We start from the raw sequence: 24,610 nt of genomic DNA, 5'->3' as shown, positions 1-24,610 counted from the left end.
CCAGAGAATGTGAGCAAGACCCTCTAGCCAGATACATAGAAAAAAATTCTCTGTAATAATACAGAGTCTTCTGCATTTAGTGTTCCATCAGCAGCCATTGGAGGTATTTGTTACTAGTGGTCAGATCAGTTATATGCCATTGTAGACAGTCTTATGCCATCCCTTCCATGGACCTTTGTTTTCATCCCAAACTGAGACAATTTTTTTTAATGAATTCAATTTTTCCAGGAAACAGAAAGCTCTGAAAATTTTTGATTCAGAAAAAAACATTTGGCACCCCCAAATCTAAGAATTTCATTTCCAGTTAGCGAAACAATGAACTGTGTTTTCCTGCATTGCTGCAGTGCCTCACGGGAGTTGTAGTTTGAGAATAAGGACAGGAAGCAAAGAGAGGGCTTTGCTCTCTGGCTGGAGTACATTTTCCATGAAGCCATGCAGTCTCACCTCTAGTTGAATCACCATGGTGTATCATGGGATTCCCGTGGCAATGATGCACCATGGGAGAAGTAGTTTGACTGTGGAGACCAGCCCTTAGAGGAGAGGAAACACATGATGTACTCAAACTACAGCTCCTATAAAGCACTACAGTAGCTCTGGTGGACTCAGATTAGTGATGAACTGACCCAGTAGGAGATGTTTTTATCCAACAAACGAAATTGCTTTGATTTGGGCTGAAGCAACCTGAAATCAAATATTTTGCTTAGATTTTCTCAACATAACAATTGAAACATTTTGGCACAAAAAAATTTCAAAAATGTCTCGTGGAAAAATTCAATTTTGCAGAAATTGCAATTTGCATTGATAGAATATTGACAGAAAGTTCCTGACCATGGACTCTATTCTTTGAAATCACTGGAAGATTTAGCAAGTATGTCCAAATTAACTCCCCTTTGTGGCACGTTCAAAAACCATCGGGTGGGTACATCAACTCCTGAGAAATTAAAAATATGAGAGACACAGATGCAGTCTTCTACACTTTCTATATGTAGGATTGCATAATAGCTGACACCCTGAAGGATAGGTCACAAAGTGTGAAGTAACAGTTCATTATTTATCCATTTCAGTTGTCTCAGTCTGCTGACTGCATGGCCGGGAAGGAGAAAAGGGAAGTAAGGGCTGAGCAGTTAAAGCAGAGAAAAGCTATTGTCAGAGTTGCAGGACTCATGATGGCTCCTTGATTCACAGTTTGGGCCTGACCTCCTTTCACAAGCCAATCCTGCTAATTACTGCCCTCCTCACCAGCCAAGTTAATGGTGCTGCTGAGGATGCTCAACAGTTGGTGCAATTGGGCCCTTAATTCCTCTTGGATGGCGATGGCAATTTACATTTCTAGGTTTCTCAGATCACCATCCAGCAGACTAGAAGAAAGCCTGTGCTCTGCTCCCAGCCTGGGTGTTGGCTTGCTTTGTGATCTCGGACAGGTACTGCAGCACTTTCCTCACCTGTGAAATGGGGCTAATCAGCAGGGTATCAGTTCAGAAAAATTCAAAGAGGGGTGGAAAGTTTTATCACCCTCTGTACTTCCTCCTTCCTGATGAGGCGAGGAGGGGGGATTAGTGGCTGGTCCCATCCCAGAGGGGGGCAGGGAGGTGGTGTGCTGGTCCTATACCAAGTGGCCCAATAGCCTGTAGGGGTGTCTCACCAAGGCCCGTCCTGGGGCAGGGATTGGGGCCTGGCTCATGCTGCACTAAGCTCTCGTTCAGGCTGCTGCTTTCTGTCTGGCCACTAGAGGGCGGAGGCAATGCTAAGAATGAGGTGATTAGGAGCCCTGGCCAGCCGATGACACAGCAGCACCCCGATACCAGGGAAGACACCAAAGTGCTGACAGCTGAGGAGCACTGAAAAGTCAGGGGAGGGGAGGAAAACTCCCCTTTTGCTGCACAAAAAATGGCACCTGGATATTAACACTCACCCACCTTTGCAATCCCGTGATGAGAAGCACTAAGTAAAAACTAAGCATTATTAATGGCCAGCCAGAGCTGTCTGGAACAAAAGTGTCCAGGTGGGCCTCTTCCAATGGCAGACAGTCATCAGTCGAGTGCGATCACCCGGCAGCTTGTAGTAGTCTGACAGTCCTTGAAGGAGTTTTCCTTCAGGACAAGGCCATCTCTTTAACTCTGTGGTTCTCAACTGGTGGTCCATGGTGACTTTTTCGGTGGTCCACAGGAACATTGTCCAAAGTCACATGGCATGACTACCATAGAGAAATGTTGGGCCAGCGTGACCGGGAGTTACCCAAATCTGTCAGCACATGCAGTCTCAAAAAGAAGGTGGTCCATGAAAATGTTTTGATTGGCCTGGTGGTCCATGGACTGAAATGAGTTGAGAACCACTGCTTTAACTGGAGGGGAAAAGGAGGAAATTTGCTTTATATGAGAACCATTTGTTACAGTTAGAGAGAAATTCAGCCCTATGCAGAGATTCAGCACCAGTTAGGGTATGTCTAGACTACATGCCTCTTGTCGGCAGAGGCATGTAAAATAAGCTACCCAACAAAGTCAATGAAATGGGGATTTAAATATCCCTGGCTTCATTAAAATAAAAATGGCCGCTGCACTGTGCCGGATCAGCTGATTGTCGGCACAGCGCGCAAGTCAAGACACGGATCAGTCGACAAGGGAAGCTTTTGTTGACCGTTCCCTTATGCCTCGTAGAACGAGGTTTACAGGAGCGGTCGACAAAGGCTTCCCTCGTCGACTGATCCGCATCTTGACTCACACGCTATGCCAACAATCAGCTGATCCGGCACAGTGTGGTGGCCATTTTTATTTTAATGAAGCCGGGGATATTTAAATCCCTGCTTCTTTGACTATATCGGGTAGCCTATTTTACATGCCTCTGCCGACAAGAGGCATGTAGTCTAGACATACCCTTAGAGTCCTGCCTGAACCCTATTTTCAGAACCTGAGCTATGTACAGAATGTGCTCTACATGATCAGCATAGGTGTGAATTTTATTTGTACAAATGAGTTTACTCCTTAGGTTTTACAGGCCAGTTGATGTTGACTTTGGTGTAACTCCACTGATTTATACCAATTAATAATCTGGCCCTATGTATTTTGACCTCAGTACATTGTTGCTCACTGTGTCCCATAGATTCAGGCAGATTAATTGGAGTTTAATCCTGAACAGAGCTGAGTGACCTGAACAGAACTGAGCAAGACACGAGAAGTCATTCTTCCACTCTATTGTGCATGGATTAGGCCTCAATTGGAGTATTGTGTCCAGTTCTGGTTTCAAGAAAGATGTGGAGAAATTGGAGAGGGTCCAGAGAAGAGCAACAAAAATGACTGAAGGTCTAGAAAAAGTGACCTATGAGGAAAGACTGAAAGAGCTGGGTTTGTTTAGTTTGGAAAAGAGAAGACTGGGAGGAGACATGATAACAGCTTTCAAGTACCTAAAAGGCTATTACAAAGAGGAGGGAGAAAAATTATTTTCCTTAACATCTGACAGTATTAGAAGCAATGGGCTTAAATTGTTGCAAGGAAGGGTTAGGTTGGTCATAAGAAAAACTTACCAACTGTCAGGGTGGTTAAACACTGGAATACATTGCCTAGGGAGGTTCTGGAATAACCATAATTGGAAATATTTAAGAGCAGGTTAGATAGACATCTACCAGGGATGGTGCTTGGTCCTGCCGCGAGGGCAGGGGACTGGTCTTGATGACCTCTTGAAGTCCTTTCCAGTTCTAGTGTTCCGTGATTCTGTAACTTTCACTAATCTCAGTGACAGATTTCATAGAAGTTGTTCAGAGTCTCACAGACTTGGACCTAAAAACAGATGTGACATTTATAATGAATAATACTTGCACTCTTTTGGCAAGAGGCACTCCAGCTTATTGATCATTTTTTTGACCAAGTATCTTACAGAATTGTTCCATGATTTCTTGTTTCCCTGGAGGGGCCCATTAAAAGTTCTGTTTCACATTCCATCCACTTGATATTTTTAAAAATTATGCTTCTGTGATCTGCATACAGTGGAAACAGAAGTCCTGCTTGCATTTATATTGCAATGTTGTTACATGCTGTTCTCCTTTATGCTGACATCTGCAGAACACTGAAGATGGCATTAAAAACACCCAAAACAAAGAGGAGTGCAGACCAAACATCACTTGCAATTAAACCGGTGTAAGCCTGAAGTTTATGGAGGTACTTGAAGTTTACATCAACACAAGATCAGGATTTGGTTTGGCAAGTCATAATTAGAGCCATGTGGAATGTTCACAGTGAAAACAAGATAGAACTGACAAGGTTCCAGGTTTTGTTTCAAATACAAAACAGACCGTATTTATCAGAGTGTTTGTATGGGTTCACGAACCCTTTTGAGTGTCCTGGGGCAGATACGCAGTTTCAGACCACACTTATGCAGAACATGTCATTTTGACTCTCCAAGCCAGTGACATTTTGGAGTTATCCTATGAGAGCCTCTCTCATTCAAACTGATAATTCAAAAGAAAACACAGGGGCATGAGATAATTTACGTGAGTCGACTCTGAAGGAAGTGCTCACATGAATCCCTGCAAAATGAATCTTCCAAGTATTGTATAAGTCTATATAACTTTTCCCAATGGAGTCAACTGAGTTGTGTCCCCTTATATCAAGGATAACTTTGGTTCAGTGATTACTCACTGCAATTTGCAGTGCTCTAACATATCTAACGTACTGTGTTGCAGAAAGCCACAGTTACTGAATGACCAAATGCCACCGCCACTCATATAGTGCAGGACCTTACCGATTCACTAGCCTCTTTTATTTCAGTAGGACAACTCAAAACCTAGATTTGTACTCTACATGAGTAAAGAGGGCAGGATCTGGTTCTTAGGGCATCGCTTGTTTCTACTTGGAAGGAAAGATTAATGCCAAGACACCTCACAACAAAAGCAAAATTGGTAAAACAATTCGCACCAGCCAGTTGTATTCTGACCAAAGCAAGTCTAAGTGTAATACTATCAAGACTCATCCCAGAGCTGTCTCTCATGGGCAGCCAGTATGTTAGGCAGGGGAAGGCTTTGCCTTCCCAAACTGCCAGCCTGGCCCTGCCCTCATTCTGCCCTCAGAATGCCTACTGTAGGCGTACTAGGCGTGAAGTGTTGCTGCCCCCCTGCGCCTGCCCTCCCTGTGATCTGGGGACAGGGAGGCTGGGATGAGACGCCTTCCTCCCGCCCTGTGCTCCAGGCCCACCTGCCCTCCCCATGGTGTGGGGTAGGGGGTACAGGGAGGTGGCTTGGTTCCCATAGGGGGCAGAGCCTTGGCAGAAGGAGCAGAGTTGAAGGTGGGGATAGGGGCTTTCCTCCCCCCAGCTCTACTTTCACCCACCACCCGTATGTATCTGAAAAATATACAGGACAAACCAGGACTAGAATAGTATGGCAACACAAAACAGCCAAGAATTGAGACAGCATGCGTGAGAGCCAAACGTATCTGCATGTACCTTTTCCATTATTGACTTCATAATCTTGACTTAGTTGGCAATAGAAGTAACTGAACGGCTACGTCTACACTGGCCCCTTTTTCGGAAGGGGCATGCTAATTTTGAAAGTGGGAATAGGGAAATCCGCGGGGGATTTAAATATCCCCCGCGGATTTAAATAAACATGTCCGCCGCTTTTTTTCCGGCTTGGGGAAAAGCCGGAAAAAAAGCGTCTAGACTGGCCCGATCCTCTGGAATAAAGCCCTTCAAAGTAGGAATAAGAGATCCTCCGGAATAGGGCTTTATTCCGGAGGATCGGGCCAGTCTAGACGCTTTTTTTCCGGCTTTTCTCCAAGCCGGAAAAAAAGCGGCGGACATGTTTATTTAAATCCGCGGGGGATATTTAAATCCCCCGCGGATTTCCCTATTCCCACTTTCAAAATTAGCATGCCCCTTCCGAAAAAGGGGCCAGTGTAGACGTAACCAACATGTTTAAGTCTTAGAATAGTAAGTGTGATTCAGAGGTAGAATTAGTCAGACCTGGCATGAGTCTAAAGGAAGGTAGAGGTTATACTGAAAATAGTAAAGAGAAGATGAAAGATCCAGAGATCTGCAAAATGAAGAGCTGGGAAATGCATGATAGATCTGCAAACAATGCACCTATTTTTGCCAATGACATGTACTGAGGAACTGAATGGATGTGGAATCAAAATTTGTTATAAGGATGTTATGATTAATGATATCATGGAAGTAGGGGCCAGAATTAGGGAAATGTAAGGTGGATTCCTGACAATGTGCGTCTTGTGGCCTCTGGCAAGGTCACAGCCTCAGGTAATGTGTGTCTGGGAAGGCCACCAATTAAAGGGAAGGGCTTTCTACACTACCTTTGCTACCTGGGAGGTCTCCACAGCTGCCAAGCTGCCACCTTGCCTAAGAACTACATTTCATTCCAAATGCAGCTTTCTAAGGGCACTTGCCATGCTAAAGATCGATGTTCTTGCATTTCATTTAGTGGGTCTAGTTTAGACCTGTAAATCAATTTTGAAGGCAGCTCCGGCTGCCACCTGTACTCATTGCAGTTGTGATAAGTAAGGGAAGCTGTTGGGACACCACCAAACTCGGCTTAAGATAAGCTGACTCCAGCTACGCATTCTATGTAGCTGGAGTTGAGTATCTTCAAGTTAGAGAAATGGTCAGAGGTAAACAGGATGAGGTTTAATAAAGAGAAATGCAAAGTGCTCCACTTAGGAAGGAACAATCAGTTCCATACATACAAGATGGGAAGCGACTGTCTAGGAAGGAGCATGGCGGAAAGGGATCTAGGGGTCATAGTGGACCACAAGTTGAATATGAGTCAACAGTGTGATGCTGTTGCAAAAAAAGCAAATATGATTCTAGGTTGTATCAACAGGTGTGTTGTAAGCAAAACTCGTGAAGTCATTCTGCCACTCTACTCTGCACTAGTTAGGCCTCAGCTGGAGTACTGTGTCCAGTTCTGGGCGCCACATTTCAAGAAAGATGTGGAGAAATTGGAAAGGGTACAGAGAAGAGCGACAAGAATGATTAAAGGTCTAGAGAACATGACCTATGAAGCCAGGCTTCATGAACTGGGCTTGTTTAGTTTGGAAAAAAGAAGATTAAGGGGGGACATGATAGCGGTTTTCAAATATCTAAAAGGGCGTCACAAGGAGGAAGGAGAAAATTTGTTCCTCTTGGTTTCTGAGGACAGGACAAGGAGTAATGGGCTTAAAGTGCAGCAAGGGAGGTTTAGATTGGACATTAGGAAAAAATTCCTAACTGTCAGGGTGGTCAAATATTGGAATAAATTGCCAAGGGAGGTGGTGGAATCTCCCTCTCTGGAGATATTTAAGAACAGGTTAGATAGACATCTGTCAGGGATGGTGAAGACGGAGCTTAGTCCTGCCTTGAGGGCAGGGGGCTGGACTCGATGACCTCTTGAGGTCCCTTCCAGTCCTATGATTCTATGATTCTATGATCTTCTGCCGACCTTCCAGGTCTAGTGCAGACCTGGCCTAAGTCTGTTGGCCAAGATTTTTCAAATGTGATTTTGGATGTTTCAAGTTTTGAGTGCCCAACGTGTCATGAAGGAGTCAGATACTGAGCCCACCCTCTGAAAATAAGGCCTCTTTCCAATGGTCTAAAAAATAACTGTTTACTTTTGAAAAAACAGTGATCCTACCTCTGTCTTCTCAGCTCTACCAGTCCAAGTCCCCACAAGTGCAGGGTACTTCTGATTTAGGAACATGTGTCCTGCAGGCCTGACTCTACCTTTCCAGCCCACATGCAAGATACAGGGGACGGGAGAGAGGCTGGGATTTTCATATTGACCCTTCCAGTGAATTTTGGACATCCAAATTCCTTAAGGTTTTTTTTTTTTTTTTAAACATCTCGAGCTAGGATTTGTACAAGTGTCGCAGTGGAGCAGTTAGACTGTGGGGTAAGAGTATGGTGTCTTGTTATGCTTTGTCGAACTGAACTGCTCATAAACTATTTTGTGGAGGGACTATTAGCAGATTTTGTAAAAAGGCCAAGCCAGTAAATGCTTTACCACGGCTATAAGAGACCAAGGAAGTTATTCAGATTGCATCTCAAAGCACCTACAAGTTTGAAGTGTATGCAGATCTTGTCTGTTCTCAATATCCAGCCCTCTAGCTCTTCTGAACCTTTGAACTAGTTAATTTCCCTGCATTAGATTTCAATAAACTCATGACTAAGCCTACAAGTGTTCCAACATGTGCTTTGCTCCAACATGCATATGTATTAGATCCTAGTTACAGCTCAGAGAGGAGTCTCTGTCAATGGGCTTGAATTTCACATACAATGGGGCTAGGGGAACTGCTATGCAAAAGCGCCACTGAGAATAGCATCCAAAGCTGGCCACAAATAAACAACAGAGGCTGTTTTGAAACTTACCTAGTTTCCTGAGAAAATGTGCCCAGCACCAAGCCACAATGCTTCTGAATGAGAAACCTCCCCCTCCCGCTCTCCACAATCAGTGAGGGGGAATTCAGAATATGCAATAATGTCTTCATCGGAGATAAGATTCCGCAACTATGACAACTTTTACTGTGGCTCACACAATACAGTCACAGGGTCAGATCTTCAGCTGAGAAACATCAGCATAGCTCCATTGACTTCTGCTAAATGATGCCCATTTATGCCAGCCGAAGATCTAGCTTCTAGCTCTACTTGAATCCAGAATTAATTTGCAAACTAGACAAATGAATAAAAATAAGTAGCTAAAAGCTACATAGTAGTTCAGGGTCCAAATAATCAAACCTTCCCTCTACCCCCATCAAGTTACTCTTCTCTTTCCTTGAAAGGTATCTAAAAATGCACTAAAAGGACATCAACAGACAAGAAAAGGGGAAAAAGAGGAAGGATAAAAGTGTGACAGTTCCTACTCTGTGAAGCATGTACACATCAGCAGTCATGTCACATGGGCTCTTGAATAGTCTTATCTTGGTAACAACTTTTGGCCATTCCTACAGCAGTTTGGATTGAGTGTGAACTACTGCCCAGGACAGGGGATGGCCACGGGAGATCAAACTTAATCTCTCCTCTAGAAGTCAAAGAAACTAGACTGAGATGTTCAAAGCCACTGACAAGATCTGAACATGCAATTCCCATTACATTTAATAAGAACTGGACATCTGCGTCTCTGGGCAGCTTGATAGTTTGTGAAGCTGCCTAGATTAGTTTCAGGGGGTAGCCGAGTTAGTCCGTTACAGAAAAAAAACAACAAATAGTCTGGTAGCACTTTATAGACTAACAGAACATGTAGATGCTATCATGAGCTTTCCTGGGCACAGCCCACTCCGGTCTTCTGAAGAAGTGGGCCCACGAAAGCTCATGATAGCATCTACATGTTTTGTTAGTCTATAAAGTGCTACCGGACCATTTGTTGGTTTTTTTTTAGATAATTAGTGAATCCACAATCTTCTGGAACCTTGGCTGTGTTTCCTTGACGAGCCTAGTACAGGGAACAACTTTCACATTCCTTCTCTTACCCAAACACTTAAACTGCCCTGCCAGAAAAAACTGAACATCATTTTGGTTACAGTGACCACAGACTACAGTTATTTCAGCTGGTGATGCAAGAATTTGTTCTGCAGCTGAAATAAATCTATGTCTTGCCTGTTTCCTTTCTAGACTAAATTACTTTGCCTCAGTGTTTGCAATATTGCATATCGAAAATACAGGGAAACACATGACTAATCTTTTCTTTTTGTCTAAGCTAAAGCCTGGCAGAAGTTCGCATTTGTTCTGGGAAAACTCCAAACAGGTAGAACAGGTAGGAATGGTAAAAGGGAGAACAGCAAAATAGAGACAATGGATTTCAGGAAGGCAGATTTTGGTAAACTCAAGAGAGCTGGTAGGTAAGGTCCCATGGGAAGCAAGACTAAGAGGAAAAACAACTGAAGAGAATTGGCAGTTTTTCAAAGGGACAGTAAGGGCCCAAAAGTAAGCTATTCCGTTGTGCAGGAAAGATAGAAAGTATGGCAAAAGACCGCCTTAGCTTAACCAGGAGATCTTACAAGATCTCAAAATCAGAAACAAGTCATATAAAAAGTGGAAACTAAGACAAAGGAGGAATATAAGCAAACAATACAGGTATGCAGGGGCAAGATTAGAAAGGCAAAAGCATAAAACGAGTTCAAACTAGCTAGAGACATAAAGGGTAACAAGAAGTCATTCTCTAAATATATTAGAAGCAAGAGGAAGACCAAGGACAGGGTAGGTCCACTGTTCAGTGAGGAGGGAGAAGCAATAACAGGAAACTTGGAAATGGCAGAGGTGTTTAATGACTTCTCTGTTTTGGTCTTCATCAAAAAGTTTGATGATGAAGGGATACCTAACATAGTGAATACTAGTGGGAAGGGGGTAGGTTTAGAAGATAAAATAAAAAACGAACAAGTTAAAAATCACTTAGAAAAGTTAATGTCTGCAAGTCGCCAGGGCCTGATAAAATGCATCCTAGAATATTCAAGGAGCCAATAGAGGAGGTATCTGAGCCTTTAGCTATCATATTTGAAAAATCAGGAGAAGATGGGAGAGATTCCAGAAGATCGGAAAAGGGCAAATACAGTGCCCATCTATAAAAAGAGAAATAAGAACAACCTAGGAAACTACAGACCAGTTAGTTTAACTTCTGTGCCAGGAAAGATAATGGAACAAGTAATTAAGGAATTCATCCACAAGTATCTGGAAAAAAATAAGGTGATAGGTAACAGCCAGCATGGATTTGTAAAGAACAAATCATGTCAAACCAATCTGATAGCTTTCTTTGATAGGATAACGAGTCTTGTGAATAAGGAAGAAGTGGTGGATGTGATATACTTAGACTTTAATAAGGCATTTGATATGGTCTTGCATATCTTCTTATCAATAAACTAGGCAAATATAACTTAGATGGGGCTACTATAAGGTGGGTGCATAACTGGCTGGATAACCATTCCCAGAGAGTAGTTATTAATGGTTCACAATCATTCTGGGAGGGCATAACAAGTGGGGTTCTGCAGGGGTCTTTTTTGGGACCGGTTCTGTTCAATATCTTCATCAATGATTTAGATATTGGCAAAGAGAACACGCTAAGTTTGCAGATGATACCAAGCTGGGAGGGGTTGCAAGTGCTTTGGAGGATAGGGTCATAATTCAAAATGATCTGGACAAATTGGAGAAATAGTCTGAGGTAAATTGGATGAAGTTTAATAAGGACAAAGGCAAAGTACTCCACTTAGGAAGGAACAATCAATCAGTTTCACACATACAGAATGGGAAGTGACTGTCTAGGAAGGAGTACGGCAGAAAGAGATCTAGGGGTAATAGTAGACCACAAGCTAAATATGAGTCAACAGTGTGACACTGTGGCAAAAAAAGCAAACATGATTCTGGGATGCATTAACAGGAGTGTTGTGAGCAAGAAACAAGTCGTCATTCTTCTGCTCTACTCTGCGCTGATTAGGCCTCAGTTGGAGTATTGTGTCCAGTTCTGAGCACCACATTTCAAGAAAGATGTGGAGAAATTGGAGAGGGTCCAGCGAAGAGCAACAAGAATGATGAAAGGTCTAGAGAACATGACCTATGAAGGAAGACTGAAAGAACTGGGCTTGTTTAATTTAGAAAAGAGAAGACCGAGAGGGGACATGGTAGCAGTTTTCAAGTATCTAAAAGGGTTTCTCAAGGAGGAGGGAGAAAAATTTTTCTCCTGGGCCTCTGATGACAGGACAAGAAGCAATGGGCTCAGGAGCGGCCTGAGGCCGGCTGCAGCAGCTGGCGCCCTAGGCAGGGCGGCGCAATCGGCGCTCCTGCCTGTACAGCCGTCAATGGCCATGATGTAATTATCGGGCGTCCAGGCCAGCAGTGCCCTAGGCAGCTGCCTAGCTCGCCTAGGCTCATGGGCTGCCCCTGTATTCCCCTCGCACTGTGCAGGAGGGGGTTAACTAAACCCGGAAGGTAAGGAAGGCCACACCCCCTTTAGCCTACTGGGCATGCTCCGGCTGCTTAGGATAAAAGAGAGTCACTTAAGTCAGTTAGGGTGGAGCCAGAGGGGAAGGAGCTCAGGCTGGAGCTCCTGAACAGCCCCTGAAGCATCAGCCACCCCAGGAGCAGCAACCCCGGCAGCAGCTTCTGAGCCTCAGAAGCCCCAGCCCCAGCAACAGCCCTGGCCAGAGAGACTGTGCGAAAAGATCCCGTCTCACTGAGCAGCACCGGCACAGTGAAGCAGAGTGCCAGGAATGGTAGGAAGGGGCCCAGGGTGGAGGATGGGCCTCTGGGAGCTCATCCCGCTGTGACAGGAATCCCCGCTGAGCAGGCAGTGTAATCCGCCCCTGCCAACAGGGCCTTGGGCTGGGACCCGGTGGAGTGGGAGGGCCCGGGTCCCCCTACCTTCCCCACCCCATGGCAACTCTGCTCCCAAGCGTGCTGGGAGGCTCACCTGTGAGCCAGGCCTGCAGGGCTGTCATACCTGGAGGGAAGGGAAGTGTATTTGGGGAATAGGCCAGAGTGGCCGTATTTACCCTGGTAGGGGTGAACTGGACTTTGGGACTAGGCCTCTGAGGCTGGACCTGCTCTAACAGTAGGAGCTGTACTTTAGGAGGATCAGCAAGGGGTGCCCCAGGCATGAGGGTGCCCCTTGCAGGGAGGTTTAGGTTGGACATTAGGAAAAACTTCCTAACTGTCAGGGTGGTAAACACTGGAATAAGTTGCCTAGGGAAGTTGTGGAGTCTCCATCTATAGAGATATTTAAGAGCATGTTAGATTGATAGACATCTATCAGGAATGATCTAGATCAGGGGTGGCCAACCCATTAAACGAAGAGAGCCGAAACAACGGCGGAAAAAATGGGTTGGCCACCCCTGATCTAAATGATGCTTGGTCCTGCCATGAGGGCAGGGGACTGGGCTCAATGACCGCTCGAGATCCCTTCCAGTTCTAGTGTTCTGTGATTCTATTTGAGAACTTTTAGAACTTGTGCAGACATCACAAGCAGGCTTGTTCCATGTTTGTTGCTGAGTTGGGTTTCATCATTTGGGTTTGTGTCCTCTCTACTCTGATTTTGCTATTAACATGTGAATTAACACGTTAGAGAACGTATGTTCTTTAGAACACTGCATTATGCAGGACTGGATTTTAGTGTTACTTTCGCTAGGATTACTTGCACTCACCCACCCATTGGAAGGCAGGTAGTAAAACCTTTGTGAGTTCCATTAGGCTTTGTCTACACAGCAGCTAGCTCGAAATAAGCTTCACAATTTGAGATATGCAAATTGCGTATCTTATTGTGAGTTTATTCTGAGATAGTCTGTTTCTAAATTTGGCACTACCTACACCGCAGCCAATTTCAAAACAGACTGCTATTTGACAAGTCCCTTAGTCCTTGTGCAACAAGGTTTAGCAGGACATCGGAATAGCAAGCCTGTTATTTCGACTGCATTTCAAAATAACGGACATGCTGTTAAGATGCGGAAAAGGCTATTTCGGGATACCAGACATATCCTAAAATAGCGCCCGCTGTCTAGATGTACCCTGTGGGTACGTCTAGACTACATGCCTCTGTCGTCAGAGGCATGTAGATTAGGCTACCCGACATAGTAAAATGAAGCGGCGATTTAAATAATCGCCGCTTCATTTAAATTTACATGGCTGCCGCGCTGAGCCGACAAACAGCTGATCAGCTGTTTGTCGGCTCAGCGCGATAGTCTAGACGTGCGGGTGTCGACATCAAAGGTATCTGTCGACCACCCAGGTAAGCCACATCCCAGGAGGCTTACCTGGGTGATCGACAAATACCTTTGATGTCGACACCCGCGCGTCCAGACTATCGCGCTGAGCCGACAAACAGCTGATCAGCTGTTTGTCGGCTCAGCGCGGCAGCCATGTAAATTTAAATGAAGCGGCGATTATTTAAATCGCCGCTTCATTTTACTATGTCGGGTAGCCTAATCTACATGCCTCTGACGACAGAGGCATGTAGTCTAGACATACTCTTAGACAAAACAGGAATCCCTTTTATTCTGGGATCAAAGAACCCCATAGACAGAGGCTGCCCAGCTATATGCTGAATATATTGTCCTAAGACATGCATCAGCTGGGCAGGACTCCACAGCCATTCCCCTTCCCAGCCCGTTTCTGGACAGCACCAGCTGGCTCCAGCTCCCTCCCAAGAGTAAGGATTGTGGCTGCTTGCATTGCCTTGGCTCTGCCCACCCTTGCAGGAGATTTTTATTAGTGCAGATTAGGGATGTAAAACAGTAGTCGATTAGTTGACTCCCCGATAAGCCTAGCCTTATCAGGTAGTCGAGTTGACTACTCCTATATCAGAGGTAGCAAGGGGGGGGGAGGAGCAGCAGCTGGAGCTGGGGGGAGCTGGCTTAAAAGCCGGTTCTCCCCAGCACTGTCTCTGAGATTTGGGGGGGAAAGGGAGGCAGGGGAAGGAGAGGTGCAGTGGCCTTTTAAATGTAGTGAGCCGAGCGGATCTTATTACATTTAAAAGGCAGAGCCACAGAAGTCCAGACCCAGCATGAGCCCCAGCTCGTGCTGGGTCCGGCTGCCTCTACGCCCGGCTCCTACAACATTTAAACTGCAGAGCTGCAGCGGCCCCTTATCGACTAATCACGTACTCGATGGAATCATTAAACCTAGCCAGTGAATTATACCCATTAGAAACTATGCGTGGGGCTGAGAAACAGCCCCTACCATAATCCTGGACCCTGCCACGTGGCAGCCCTGGCCCTTGCTGCCTTTTAGGACACAGTGGGCTACGGGTTGAAACCCACAGATCTAGTCTGATCTCCTGCCTAACACAGGCCATAGAATTCCATCCAGGGAGTCCTGCATGGAGTTTCATGGCTTATGGTGGAACTGGAGCGCATTTTGCATTAATCTCTGAAAGAGGATAGCTGGGGTTGTAAGCTGGAGAGGGCAAAGACAGTCTCTGTCCTACTTGTGCCTGTGGGGATACTTACCAAAATGAGGCTGGGATGTTGACTCGGGCCTCTAGTACGACAGTTCTACATACAAGTACATACAGTACGAGTACAAATAGTGCATCCGAGTGCCCCATGATTATTACAACTGGTGCTCATTGTGGGGAGGGGATGCTCTTTCAGGAGCTCTGCCTCTGAACACTGCTCGACATTTTGGAAGATGATGGCTGGTGGCTCTGATTTCTGATGCCCTTGGAGACGCTGATAGAAATGCACAAGGAAAAAGCGTCTGAATAAAGGAATCCAGAGCTTGTTCCAGCTCCAGGCTGGAGGATGCTGCTGAAACCTTCAGGATACATGGGTTTGCCCCACTCCTTGAAAGCTGTGTCACATTTTCAACTCCTTCCCCCCGTTTCAGACAGCAGTGCTCTGGCCTCTTGAGCATATAGTCAAGGCAGACTGGGCACCCACAATTCCTGTGGCTGCAGAAGGAACCCCCCCAAAATCAAGGTACAATTGCCTGCTCCTAGGGGTGAGCGGGCATCTTTTCCCCACACAAGGAGGCTCCCAACTTCTCTCTTGCTGTTGAGGAGAAGAAATGGAATAAGTCCCCATCAGAGCAGCCTGCAGGTAACCAGATCCACTTCATGTCATTTCCTTCCCTGGCTAAGAGCCTATGCCATAGCCCAGAGAAGTCAGGGGGAACTTTTCCATGGATTTTGCTGGACTTTTTGACCAGGCTTTCAGATGGAAGGACGTGGCTGTGGGGGAACAGCGGTGGGGAGAACTGGTGGTCAGACCCGATGCCTATTTGCCTGGAGACCCACAGGCAAATCTTTCAAAAAAGCGCCTAAATCCATAGGCACCTAAGAACGGCTTACAGCCCAGGCCCAGAACGCATCCTGCTGGTGAAGGGTTTGGAACAACAGGGCCTTCTCTACACTTGCCATGGTAATGGGTCAGCCCTGGTTCAGGAGGGCCCATTCCTGACAAACTGGAAGTAATTTACATCAGAGGGAAGGCTGTTTAATTCCAGGGCTGGCCACAAATCAGTTCAGCTCCCACCTGCCACTTCCCCAAGGGGCCAAGCCATTAACCAGGAACAGCTGGCCCCACAGACTGCACACTCCTGGCCGCATCCCACTGTACTGTGGCTATGGGGATGGAGGAAGCCTCTATTCCAGTTCTGTGCCACCCCCAGGCTCCCCTTTTCTGCTGGGGGCTTCCCAAGCAGCCAACAAACCTCACTTGATTGTGCTTCAGGAGCAGTGCAAAAGGAGCCTAAGAACTTCGGCCTTGCTTTTGAGAAAGCCGGAACAGCTGTGATTTTACTGACTGCTGCGGTGATGACTGCTGGACTCCGTGAAGCGAGGACAGGCCCCCTCCCAGTGCCACTTGTAGCTGGAAGCACTGTGACCTAGAGCTGATTAGACATGAGTCAGCATTACCACGAGGGCTGAGTCAGCTGTTGGAAGCTCTCCGAGCTGACTTTTGGGCAATAGGTTTAAATATCGTTGCTTGATGAACAGATGGGAACACGTTGTTCTGCGGTTAAATTGTTCTACTTGGGGCTAGCCATGCCTCTGATTTTTGCAGGTTTTCTAACTCCTGCCCTATCAATTAATTGACTATTTTTGCCTGTCACAAGTGAGCTTTTTTTTTTTTCTTACAGACCCATGATGCATTCTCCAGAGTTCGGAACCCAGGGCATGACGCCTTTAAGCTTCAGCCTGCTACAACAACACACTGAGCCAGATTCTTGAGTCTGCTATGACTACTTTGCACCTCTCAGTCACAGGGGTAGGGATGTTAAATTTCCTTTAATCAACTAGTCGATGGATTTTCCATCGACTTGTTGATTAGTCGGTAAGCGGGGGAGCTGCAGCAGGGTTAGCTCCTGACCCTGGGAGCTAACCCTGCTGCGGCTCTGCCTTTTAAATGTACTAAGAGCCTACCAGCTCTTAATACATTTAAAAGGCTAAAGTGCGGGGGGGGGGGGGACCTGGAGCAAGCTGGGACAGCTGATTCCCAGCTTGAACTGGGTTCCCCCCTCTGCACCAGCCTTAAATGTAAAAAGGCTGGAGCGCAACACTACCCGGCGCGAGCCAGTGATCAGCTGTTCCAGCATGCGCCAGGTCGCCCCCGCTACACTTCAGCCTTTTAAATGTATTAAGAGCTGGTCGAGGGACTAGTCGACTATCCAATAAGCTTTTGCTTATTGGATAGTTGACTAGCCGCTTACATCCCTACACAAGGGAATTCTTTGCTGGCATAAAATTGGAGGAGGTGGCATAGCTAGTACCTGCTTCCTCTTTCAGCCCCTTCCCCCAATTCTTTGCTCTTAGAGTCTTGTCTGGGAAGGAATGAGGGGGCTGCAGAGCACCAGTGTACCTATGCTCTGCTAGCATATGATCACTTGGGGGCCATGTGCCCATGAAGTAGCTCTTTGGCTGTCCTAGCTTATGCCAGGGCTAGGTGGCTTAGGCTCAGGACACATCAGCCAGCTCCCCAGAGATTCAGGCTGGATATGCGGAGTTTCTCAGAGCTATATGACTGTGATGCATTAGCATGCCACTAAGTACTGTGATGAAAGGGAAGCAAGAAATCCACAACAATTTGGGGGCATCACGGGGTGGTGATAGGCCCTTATGGGTGGGTTACAAAACTTCTGCATTGAGGCCTTTCAATTGAGGTGAAACCCCTGAGTAGTTTTCTCACCATCTCGCAGTCAGAATGTCAATGGTGACTGCTCTCTATGAGAGGGAGGAGGAGATGGCGATGAACCAAGTGAGGTATAGTGCTATCTTTGTTGGCGCGGCACAAGGCACGTTTTCCCACTGATCTAAATAAGAAACACCTCCCCTCAGCGGCTGATTCCAAACAAGCGATGAGATAGAAAGCTAATCTGCCCCATTTAGACTCAGTCCATGAGATTAAGGCTATCCATGCATGTAGCACTGGGAGAAAGGAGCTGTTTAAACCACATGCTGCACGTGGTGATTATCCTGCTACATGACACTCTATGCAGATCACATTATATTTAGTCTACTGTCATCAGCTCACTGGTTTGTGGTATTGCTGATTAAATTGTTTTGCCTTTGGGCCCCATTGCATTCTGGCAAGCCAGGAAAGAAGTGAAATGTCAAGGTTATATTAACATACCTTTTTAAATCCACCCCACGCTCTTTATTATGTATCTGAGAACCTGCCCATCAGACCAGCTTTCTGCATCAGCCAAACTCAAAAGCTCTTCACACTGTTATTCATCAGATATTGGAGCTCTCAGATGACCCCCATTCAAATGAACCCTCTGCTGGCAGAGCTGGTTGTTCACTAAAGGTCAAATTCAGCTCCCCTGCTGCTGTCTAAAGGCTCTGGATTATCCAAGTGAGTAAAGTGGCCTGGCATTGAACCCAACAAATTCCCTTCTGTTTCATACTCTCAGCCTCAGCTTGGTTTCAGAGGACCCCAGCCCCCAAAACTCCAGGGGAAATCAATGGCAGCCGCGGGGACTCAGCAACTCTGAAAACCAGGCTCTATGGCCCAGATCCTCAAAGCTGTTGAGGTGCCTAACTTCTACTGAAGTCATTGGGATTTAGGAACTTCATTTACTTTTGGGGATCTAGACTTAGTCAATTACAAGGGACATCCTAGAGCCAAGAGTAAACACTAGGCTATGAGTCAGTTGCACTCAGTCCAGGATCTGCAATGGGTATAAATCATAGTCTGCTTAAGCATTTAAACTCTTAAGTCACTGGTGCAGATACCTTAAAAATTCCCAGAATTTCACTGCCTAACCCTTTAGTAACTGACCCAGGCACTGCTCCAAGGCAAAAACTCCTGGACGCCTCGACAAGAATCCCTGGGGAGTAGAGGGATGGCTGAGGCGGGGGCTTGATTGGGAGGTTGGAGCTTAAAAATGTAAGGTACCTTACATACAAGTAGGGCCGCCAATGGAAGAGGGAGAAGAGAGCAGCTGCCTTGGGGGCAGGAGATTCAAAAGGACATGGGGCTCCTGGTTGTCACTACTGCAGGAGCAGCAGGAGCCCTGGGCCCTTTACATTGCAACTGGAGTGCTGGGGGGGACTGGCCTGGTGTGCTCCAGATAGTGCAGAGGGCTGGCTGTCCCAGTCCTGCCATTTCCGGGCATGCAAAGTTGCCCCTTCCCCACTTTTCCCAAGGGCCTGGCAAGTCTGCTGGGCCCCCTGGGTACAAGCAATCGTGACAGGATCACATTCATAATGTGCAAGCAGACTAAAGTCTAGGCTAATAATATACTTACTTGGTGCTTTAATAGGGGCAATTTCACAAAGTCAATAATAATTAAGAGCCAGATTAGCTGGGGGAGGAGGGAGAATTTCATCAGAAAAATGTGACTGACATAGTGGAGGGCAAGCAAGCGAGCATGGTGCCTGGTGCAAACCCAGAAGCCTGAACCAGTCTGCAAAGCCACCCCATGCTATGAGACAGTCAGGCCCTGTCATAAAGCAGACATTTGCTTACAAGAGCACTATCCAGTACAGGAAGTTGGCCATGGTTTGCAAGTGTTGCTGAAACACAAGCTCTCCTAAGTACTGGCTGTTCATATAGACACAGTTCTGGGAGATAGCACAGGAACATACTGATCCTGGTAAGACAAGGACAGGATAACAGAGGAGGATGTTTCTTTCAAACTAGCAAACACAAAGGAGTTTGGTAACTAATCACGACCGGAGTGTAATATGTAACTTGTGTGAATCAATGCATAAAAATTGATTAAAAGGGCAACTGCAGAAAATCCTGTGGCTGACGGAGCTGGTCCGTTAATCGTGGGCATACATGCATTATTGTATCTGGAGCAGTTATGGGGCAGCTGGACCGTGGTTTGTCAACAATAAACCTAGCTGAGTGTTTTTGCCACCAAACCCAGTCTGTAGCTTTTCTGGGTGGCACTCTCAAGGTCTGCGTAGAAGTCGAGAGCCTCGAGAGAGAAAACGCCTCCCCACCTGGCAACAAATGATAATTGGGAATAATTTAAGAACTCCTTATTAGAGGCCCCACAAGCCACAATCCCACAATTGTCAGTTGGGTAATTAACCCTCCAACTGAAGAGTTAAACCTCTTGAAAATCTCCATCTTCTCTTTTTATCAGGGTCACTGTCTTCACTCCTATCTAGGGCAGTGGTTCCCAAACTGTGTGCCATCACACGCCCTTTTTGATTTTTGAGAAACCCTCACCCCCCCAAAACAGCAAAACCTGTTCAGCAAAAAGAAAGAAAAAAACCACTTGTGATTGACCCTGAGAGTGTGTGTGTGTGTGTGTGTGTGTGTGTGTGTGTGTGTGTGTGTGTGTGTGAGAGCGCGCACGCGCTGGGTCACATCCCCCCCCAGGAGGGCATGCCCCCCAGTTTGGGAACACAGCGAAATCACTGATGGGCTTTGGAAAATGTTCATCCAGGGGGCCCAAAACATCAGATCTGACCCCTGTTTCTCCTACTTCTGTTTTCTCAAGGCTACCTCTTTTGTTCAAGCTTCTTCCAGGGCTCCAAGTAGCAAGGCCCAGAGGTCTGGCTCATTTCCTGCTTTCTGCTTGTTCTGAGTAAATGCAGTTTTGCTATCTCCCCTCACTTGCTCCCAGCATCTGTTGACGGGACAGCTCTTATTCTTATCAGCTGTGGAGATGACAAACCCCACAATTTCTTGGCTCAGGGCTGAACTGGAACAGGGCTGTGCTTAAAGGACCAGCACCTTCTGTTACACAGTGCGAAAAATAAAACCAGGTTTGTGTGCCATAATGAGGAAAACAGTGCCTGATGCTTCAAGCAGAAAATACATGCCAAGGCATGGCACTTAAGTTAGCAGCAATGCGACGTAAGTTCAAAGTGAGTGCATTAGCAACAATAGTAGGACCAATCAAAAGCGTTCAAAGATCATGAATCAGTTCCCTCCCTGCCAAACAGGTTCTTTGGTTAAATTTCATGATTTCTTTTTACTGGCCTTCTGCTTTTTGAGTCTTTAAGATGCACCCAAATCCCATTTTTTTAATCCAATCATAAGGGCTCCAAAATGATGGTTTTGTTAAACATGAAAGCTAAGATTCTCTTACTGACACATCTGCAGGAGCTGGGGTTCTAAGAAAAATAAGAAACATCAATAAAACTAGCAGATCCCAAGAAATGACAAAACTGTAACATTCCATGACTGGTAAGCAAGAACAGACAGGATGTCTCTGGTAAACCCTCTGCCTTGTCCATTGTCAGGTGCATTAACAACCAGCTGGTAGCCCAGGCCTCATTCTCCGTATGGAGGTTGTAAGCTTCACAATATACAAAACCAACTCTCTCATTGCAGGTACATTCCACTCTTTGGCTACATCTATAGTTTTTGAGCCTTGTAGGAAAAAGGATCTTTTGGTGGCTTTCCTGCAAAAATACTGAGCTCCCTTAACATCCGTGACCCGTACCAAACAAGGTAGGGTTTGTTACATTTTTTTACTATGGTGCCACATGCACTACAATTGTCTACCCGTATAACTTGGCTAAAACAACAGAATTTTTGTCAAGGTAACAAAAGCAGTATTTGCAACACAGATGATCAAACAAAGAAAGAGCCAGATCTCCCTCCCGCCCCCAAATCACCAGGCTGACTCAAAAAAAAAAAAAAATCACAGAATCATTCTGAGTTTTTTATTTTGACTTCTGGTTTCTGAGCTGTTTGGGAAGATCTCCCCCTCTCCCCAGCTTTCCTCTGCAATCACAAGGACTCAGAAACTTAAAAAACCAAACAAACCTGATAATCTTACCTGATCCCATGACTCCAGGAGCATCAGCTTTAAATAAATCAACAAATATTGTGAAACTCTCAATAAAATTGCAAGGATCATCAATATGGTGAAAGGTACTTTGATTCTATAAGAGCTTTGTAATTCTGAGTTCTTATTTTGAGATATTTTTGCAATAGGAAAACAATACTTTATTCCTTGTTCATGCCCTTGTTCTCAAAATTGCTTTCTCCCAAGCTTGAAAAAAATATGTAAATTTCAGCCTGAAATTTGAATGTTATAGAAGGTAAGGAGGAGATTAGGGTAGATATGCCTCGGCAACCTCAACTGTACACAACTGTTGCTTGTGCTGCAGTTGAAGAAAATGAGTGAAAACATGATGTGATATTTTATAACTTATGTAAAGCATCTATACACAATTGCTAAATTTTATTTTAATATTAAATTCTTTGGAATATTTTGAGGCTAGTGACAATGTTTTTTATTGCTTACCAAGCTGTTGCATTAAAGCGATTCCTCAGTCTACTTGTCATATATTTTGAACCATTTGCCTTCTTTGCATTGCATCTTCCCCTAAACTTTCAAAGGCCTTGTATAAGATTTAGCCCATTGAATTTTATGGCTAAATCTCATGCATCTCTTTGCAAATGAAAGGAACAAGAATTCAGAGCTGAAACTTCAAAGAGACGTTTCTTTTTAATGCATTTACCTTTTTAGGAGAAAGTTGCCTAATAATAATTTGCTCCATGACCAATGTTCATACTGGAGAGAACTTGAGCTTTCTATACTTTAATCTTTGCAAACCAGTGGTTGCTAGTTTAATACACTCTCAATGCAAGGTCTAAAATTAATATACTAAAACCCTCTAATCGTATCCACCCAAGTTAGTCATGCTGTCAAAATAATAGGCAGAGGAACTCATGCAGGAGTTTTTTCAGATGGACGCTTTGTTTTAAAAACCAATCTTTTATTTACATATTCAATAGCACCTAAACACTAGATCAGTATTTGCAAAAACCAAAATTATTTCACAGATACTTTCTAAGGAGTCGATATTCATTCTGCAGATTACGTGGTCTTGAAGGAGTGAAAGGAAAATGTTAATTCCTTCTAAAAGAATGGCAGAATGTGGGGAATCTGGCCAAATGTGTGGCTGATTCAGCATCTGCTGACTGGCAAAAATGATGGTTTAGCTGCCATTTTAGTGCCAGGAAGCCAGCAGAGATGAATGGTTATTCTGAATTGTGAAAACCAGTAAGATTATTTTATGCTGCACAGCAGATCTGCAAATTACCATGGAATTTCCAGCCCAGGCAATAGATCTGCACAGACATGATTTTACAATGAGGAGGATAATGTAAAAGGTTTATGAGGTGAATTCCTGGCTCCTCGGACATTAATGGCAAAATTGCCACTAACATCCATGGGGCCAGGATTTCACCCATGATACTTTATTTATCCAACGAAAAAAGTTACCCCACGGTGAATGACCAACCAAAAACTGGCTGTACAAGGGGAGAAATTTTCCTGCAGGTCTCTCTCCAGGATGGTGCGAAATGCTCTTAGAGATACTCCTATTCCCTCATTAGCAGAGATTTTTGTGAAATGAACATCGGAAACCATGTCACAATGGCCTGTTCCTTGCATTCATAGCCAATGCTCTCAGACTACAGATTTCAAGAGGGTACATCAATATAAGTTGGATTTTCCACATTCTTCTTACAATCAGTGGCATCCCCAGCTACTGTACCAAGGCTGGGGTCCTGTTAACACAGCGATACAATAGTAAGGTTTGATGTTTACGGGTGATTTGGCAGCTCTAATCATCCCACGAGGCCCAGAGCCATCTCATCTATAGGATAGTCTGGGGTCAATCCCTGCTTTAAGGGCCCCCAGAAAGCCTAGGGTGGCCTGGAGAATTACTGGGGGGCCTGGCGCTGGCTGCAGGGGCCAGGTCTGCCCTCGCACTCACTAGTGGTGGCGGAAGCTGTGGGAAGCAGAGTGACTCAGCTGCGTCATTCCACTTCCCCGTGGCGGTGAGAAGCAGTCTGCCCTGGCCAGTGTACTATGCTCCGCTGAGCGATGTGGCTGGGAACTAGGTTCGGGGGAGTGCAGCTGGCTGGGGCTGGGTTGCTCTGCTTCTTGCTGCTGTGGAGGGGAGCAGGGCTGATTCCTATGGTCAGTGCCAGGCCCCCCAGTCATCCCTCAGGTCATGTCACTCGAGGGAGAGGGCACAATGGAGGTGGGAGGGGACGGAGCAGGGGCAGGACTTGGTGGAAAGGGTGGAACAGGGGCTGGATTGCCCTGGACTTTGCACTCACCTCCCCTGGGGACAGCGCTGAGGAGGCCCGTGAATGTTCAGCGGTGCAGTCCTAGCAATAAAAGTGAGCTGGGGAAGGAGGCATGTCATGAATCACCCTCCCGGCGCAGATTTTCCCAGGAGGTTACTCTACAATTATCTCCAGTGGGACTAGCGGCCAAAGGCCCTGCCTACAGACCGTGTGCCACAAGCTGCCTGCTGAAGCCCTCCTTCCAGAGCGGAAAGTTACGTTTACGGATCTTTTTTATTGATTTGGTGCCTGCAGCGTCTGTTAGAAAGAGAATCTCCAATTTTAACACCTTCTCAGATGCTGCTGTGGTGGATGTGGCCTGGATCCAATGACCACGGAGGTCAAAGAAAGGACACCACTGGACTTCATAGGCTTTGGATAGGACTGTAAAACCTTGTCTACACACCCACCTTGTAGCACTGTAACGACACCAGCATAATTAAAGTAGCACAACCCCCCAAGTATGAATGCAGTTATATTGGTATATAAGAGCTTAGATCTGTATAATTTATTCCTGTACAGGAAGAACTTTTATACTGGAAGAATTGCATCCATACTAAGGGTTACATTAGTGCGACTATCAGCAAGGAGGAAAAAAAGGTACAACCCTAACTAACATCAGGTACAGTGTCAGTCTGTAGACCAGACATGAGAACACAGAC

General features: G+C 45.7%; 1 protein-coding gene and 1 long non-coding RNA gene across 2 annotated transcripts in view; one reads left to right on the top strand and one right to left on the bottom strand.

Moving 5' to 3' along the window:
- Positions 1-24,610, bottom strand: part of PRKCH (protein kinase C eta) — a 238,778-nt gene that overhangs the window by 44,955 nt on the left and 169,213 nt on the right. The window lies entirely within an intron of this gene.
- On the top strand, positions 1,282-4,286 carry LOC142829062 (uncharacterized). Its single transcript, XR_012903268.1, has 2 exons — positions 1,282-1,421; positions 4,053-4,286. It is a non-coding gene; the product is annotated as an uncharacterized LOC142829062 (long non-coding RNA).

This window comes from Pelodiscus sinensis, chromosome 4 (genome assembly GCF_049634645.1).
Source record: "Pelodiscus sinensis isolate JC-2024 chromosome 4, ASM4963464v1, whole genome shotgun sequence".
In the NCBI taxonomy this organism is placed as follows: Eukaryota; Metazoa; Chordata; order Testudines; family Trionychidae; genus Pelodiscus; species Pelodiscus sinensis.
The sequence above is the reverse complement of the archived record's forward strand: the minus strand, read 5'-3'. Positions and strand labels throughout refer to the sequence as shown.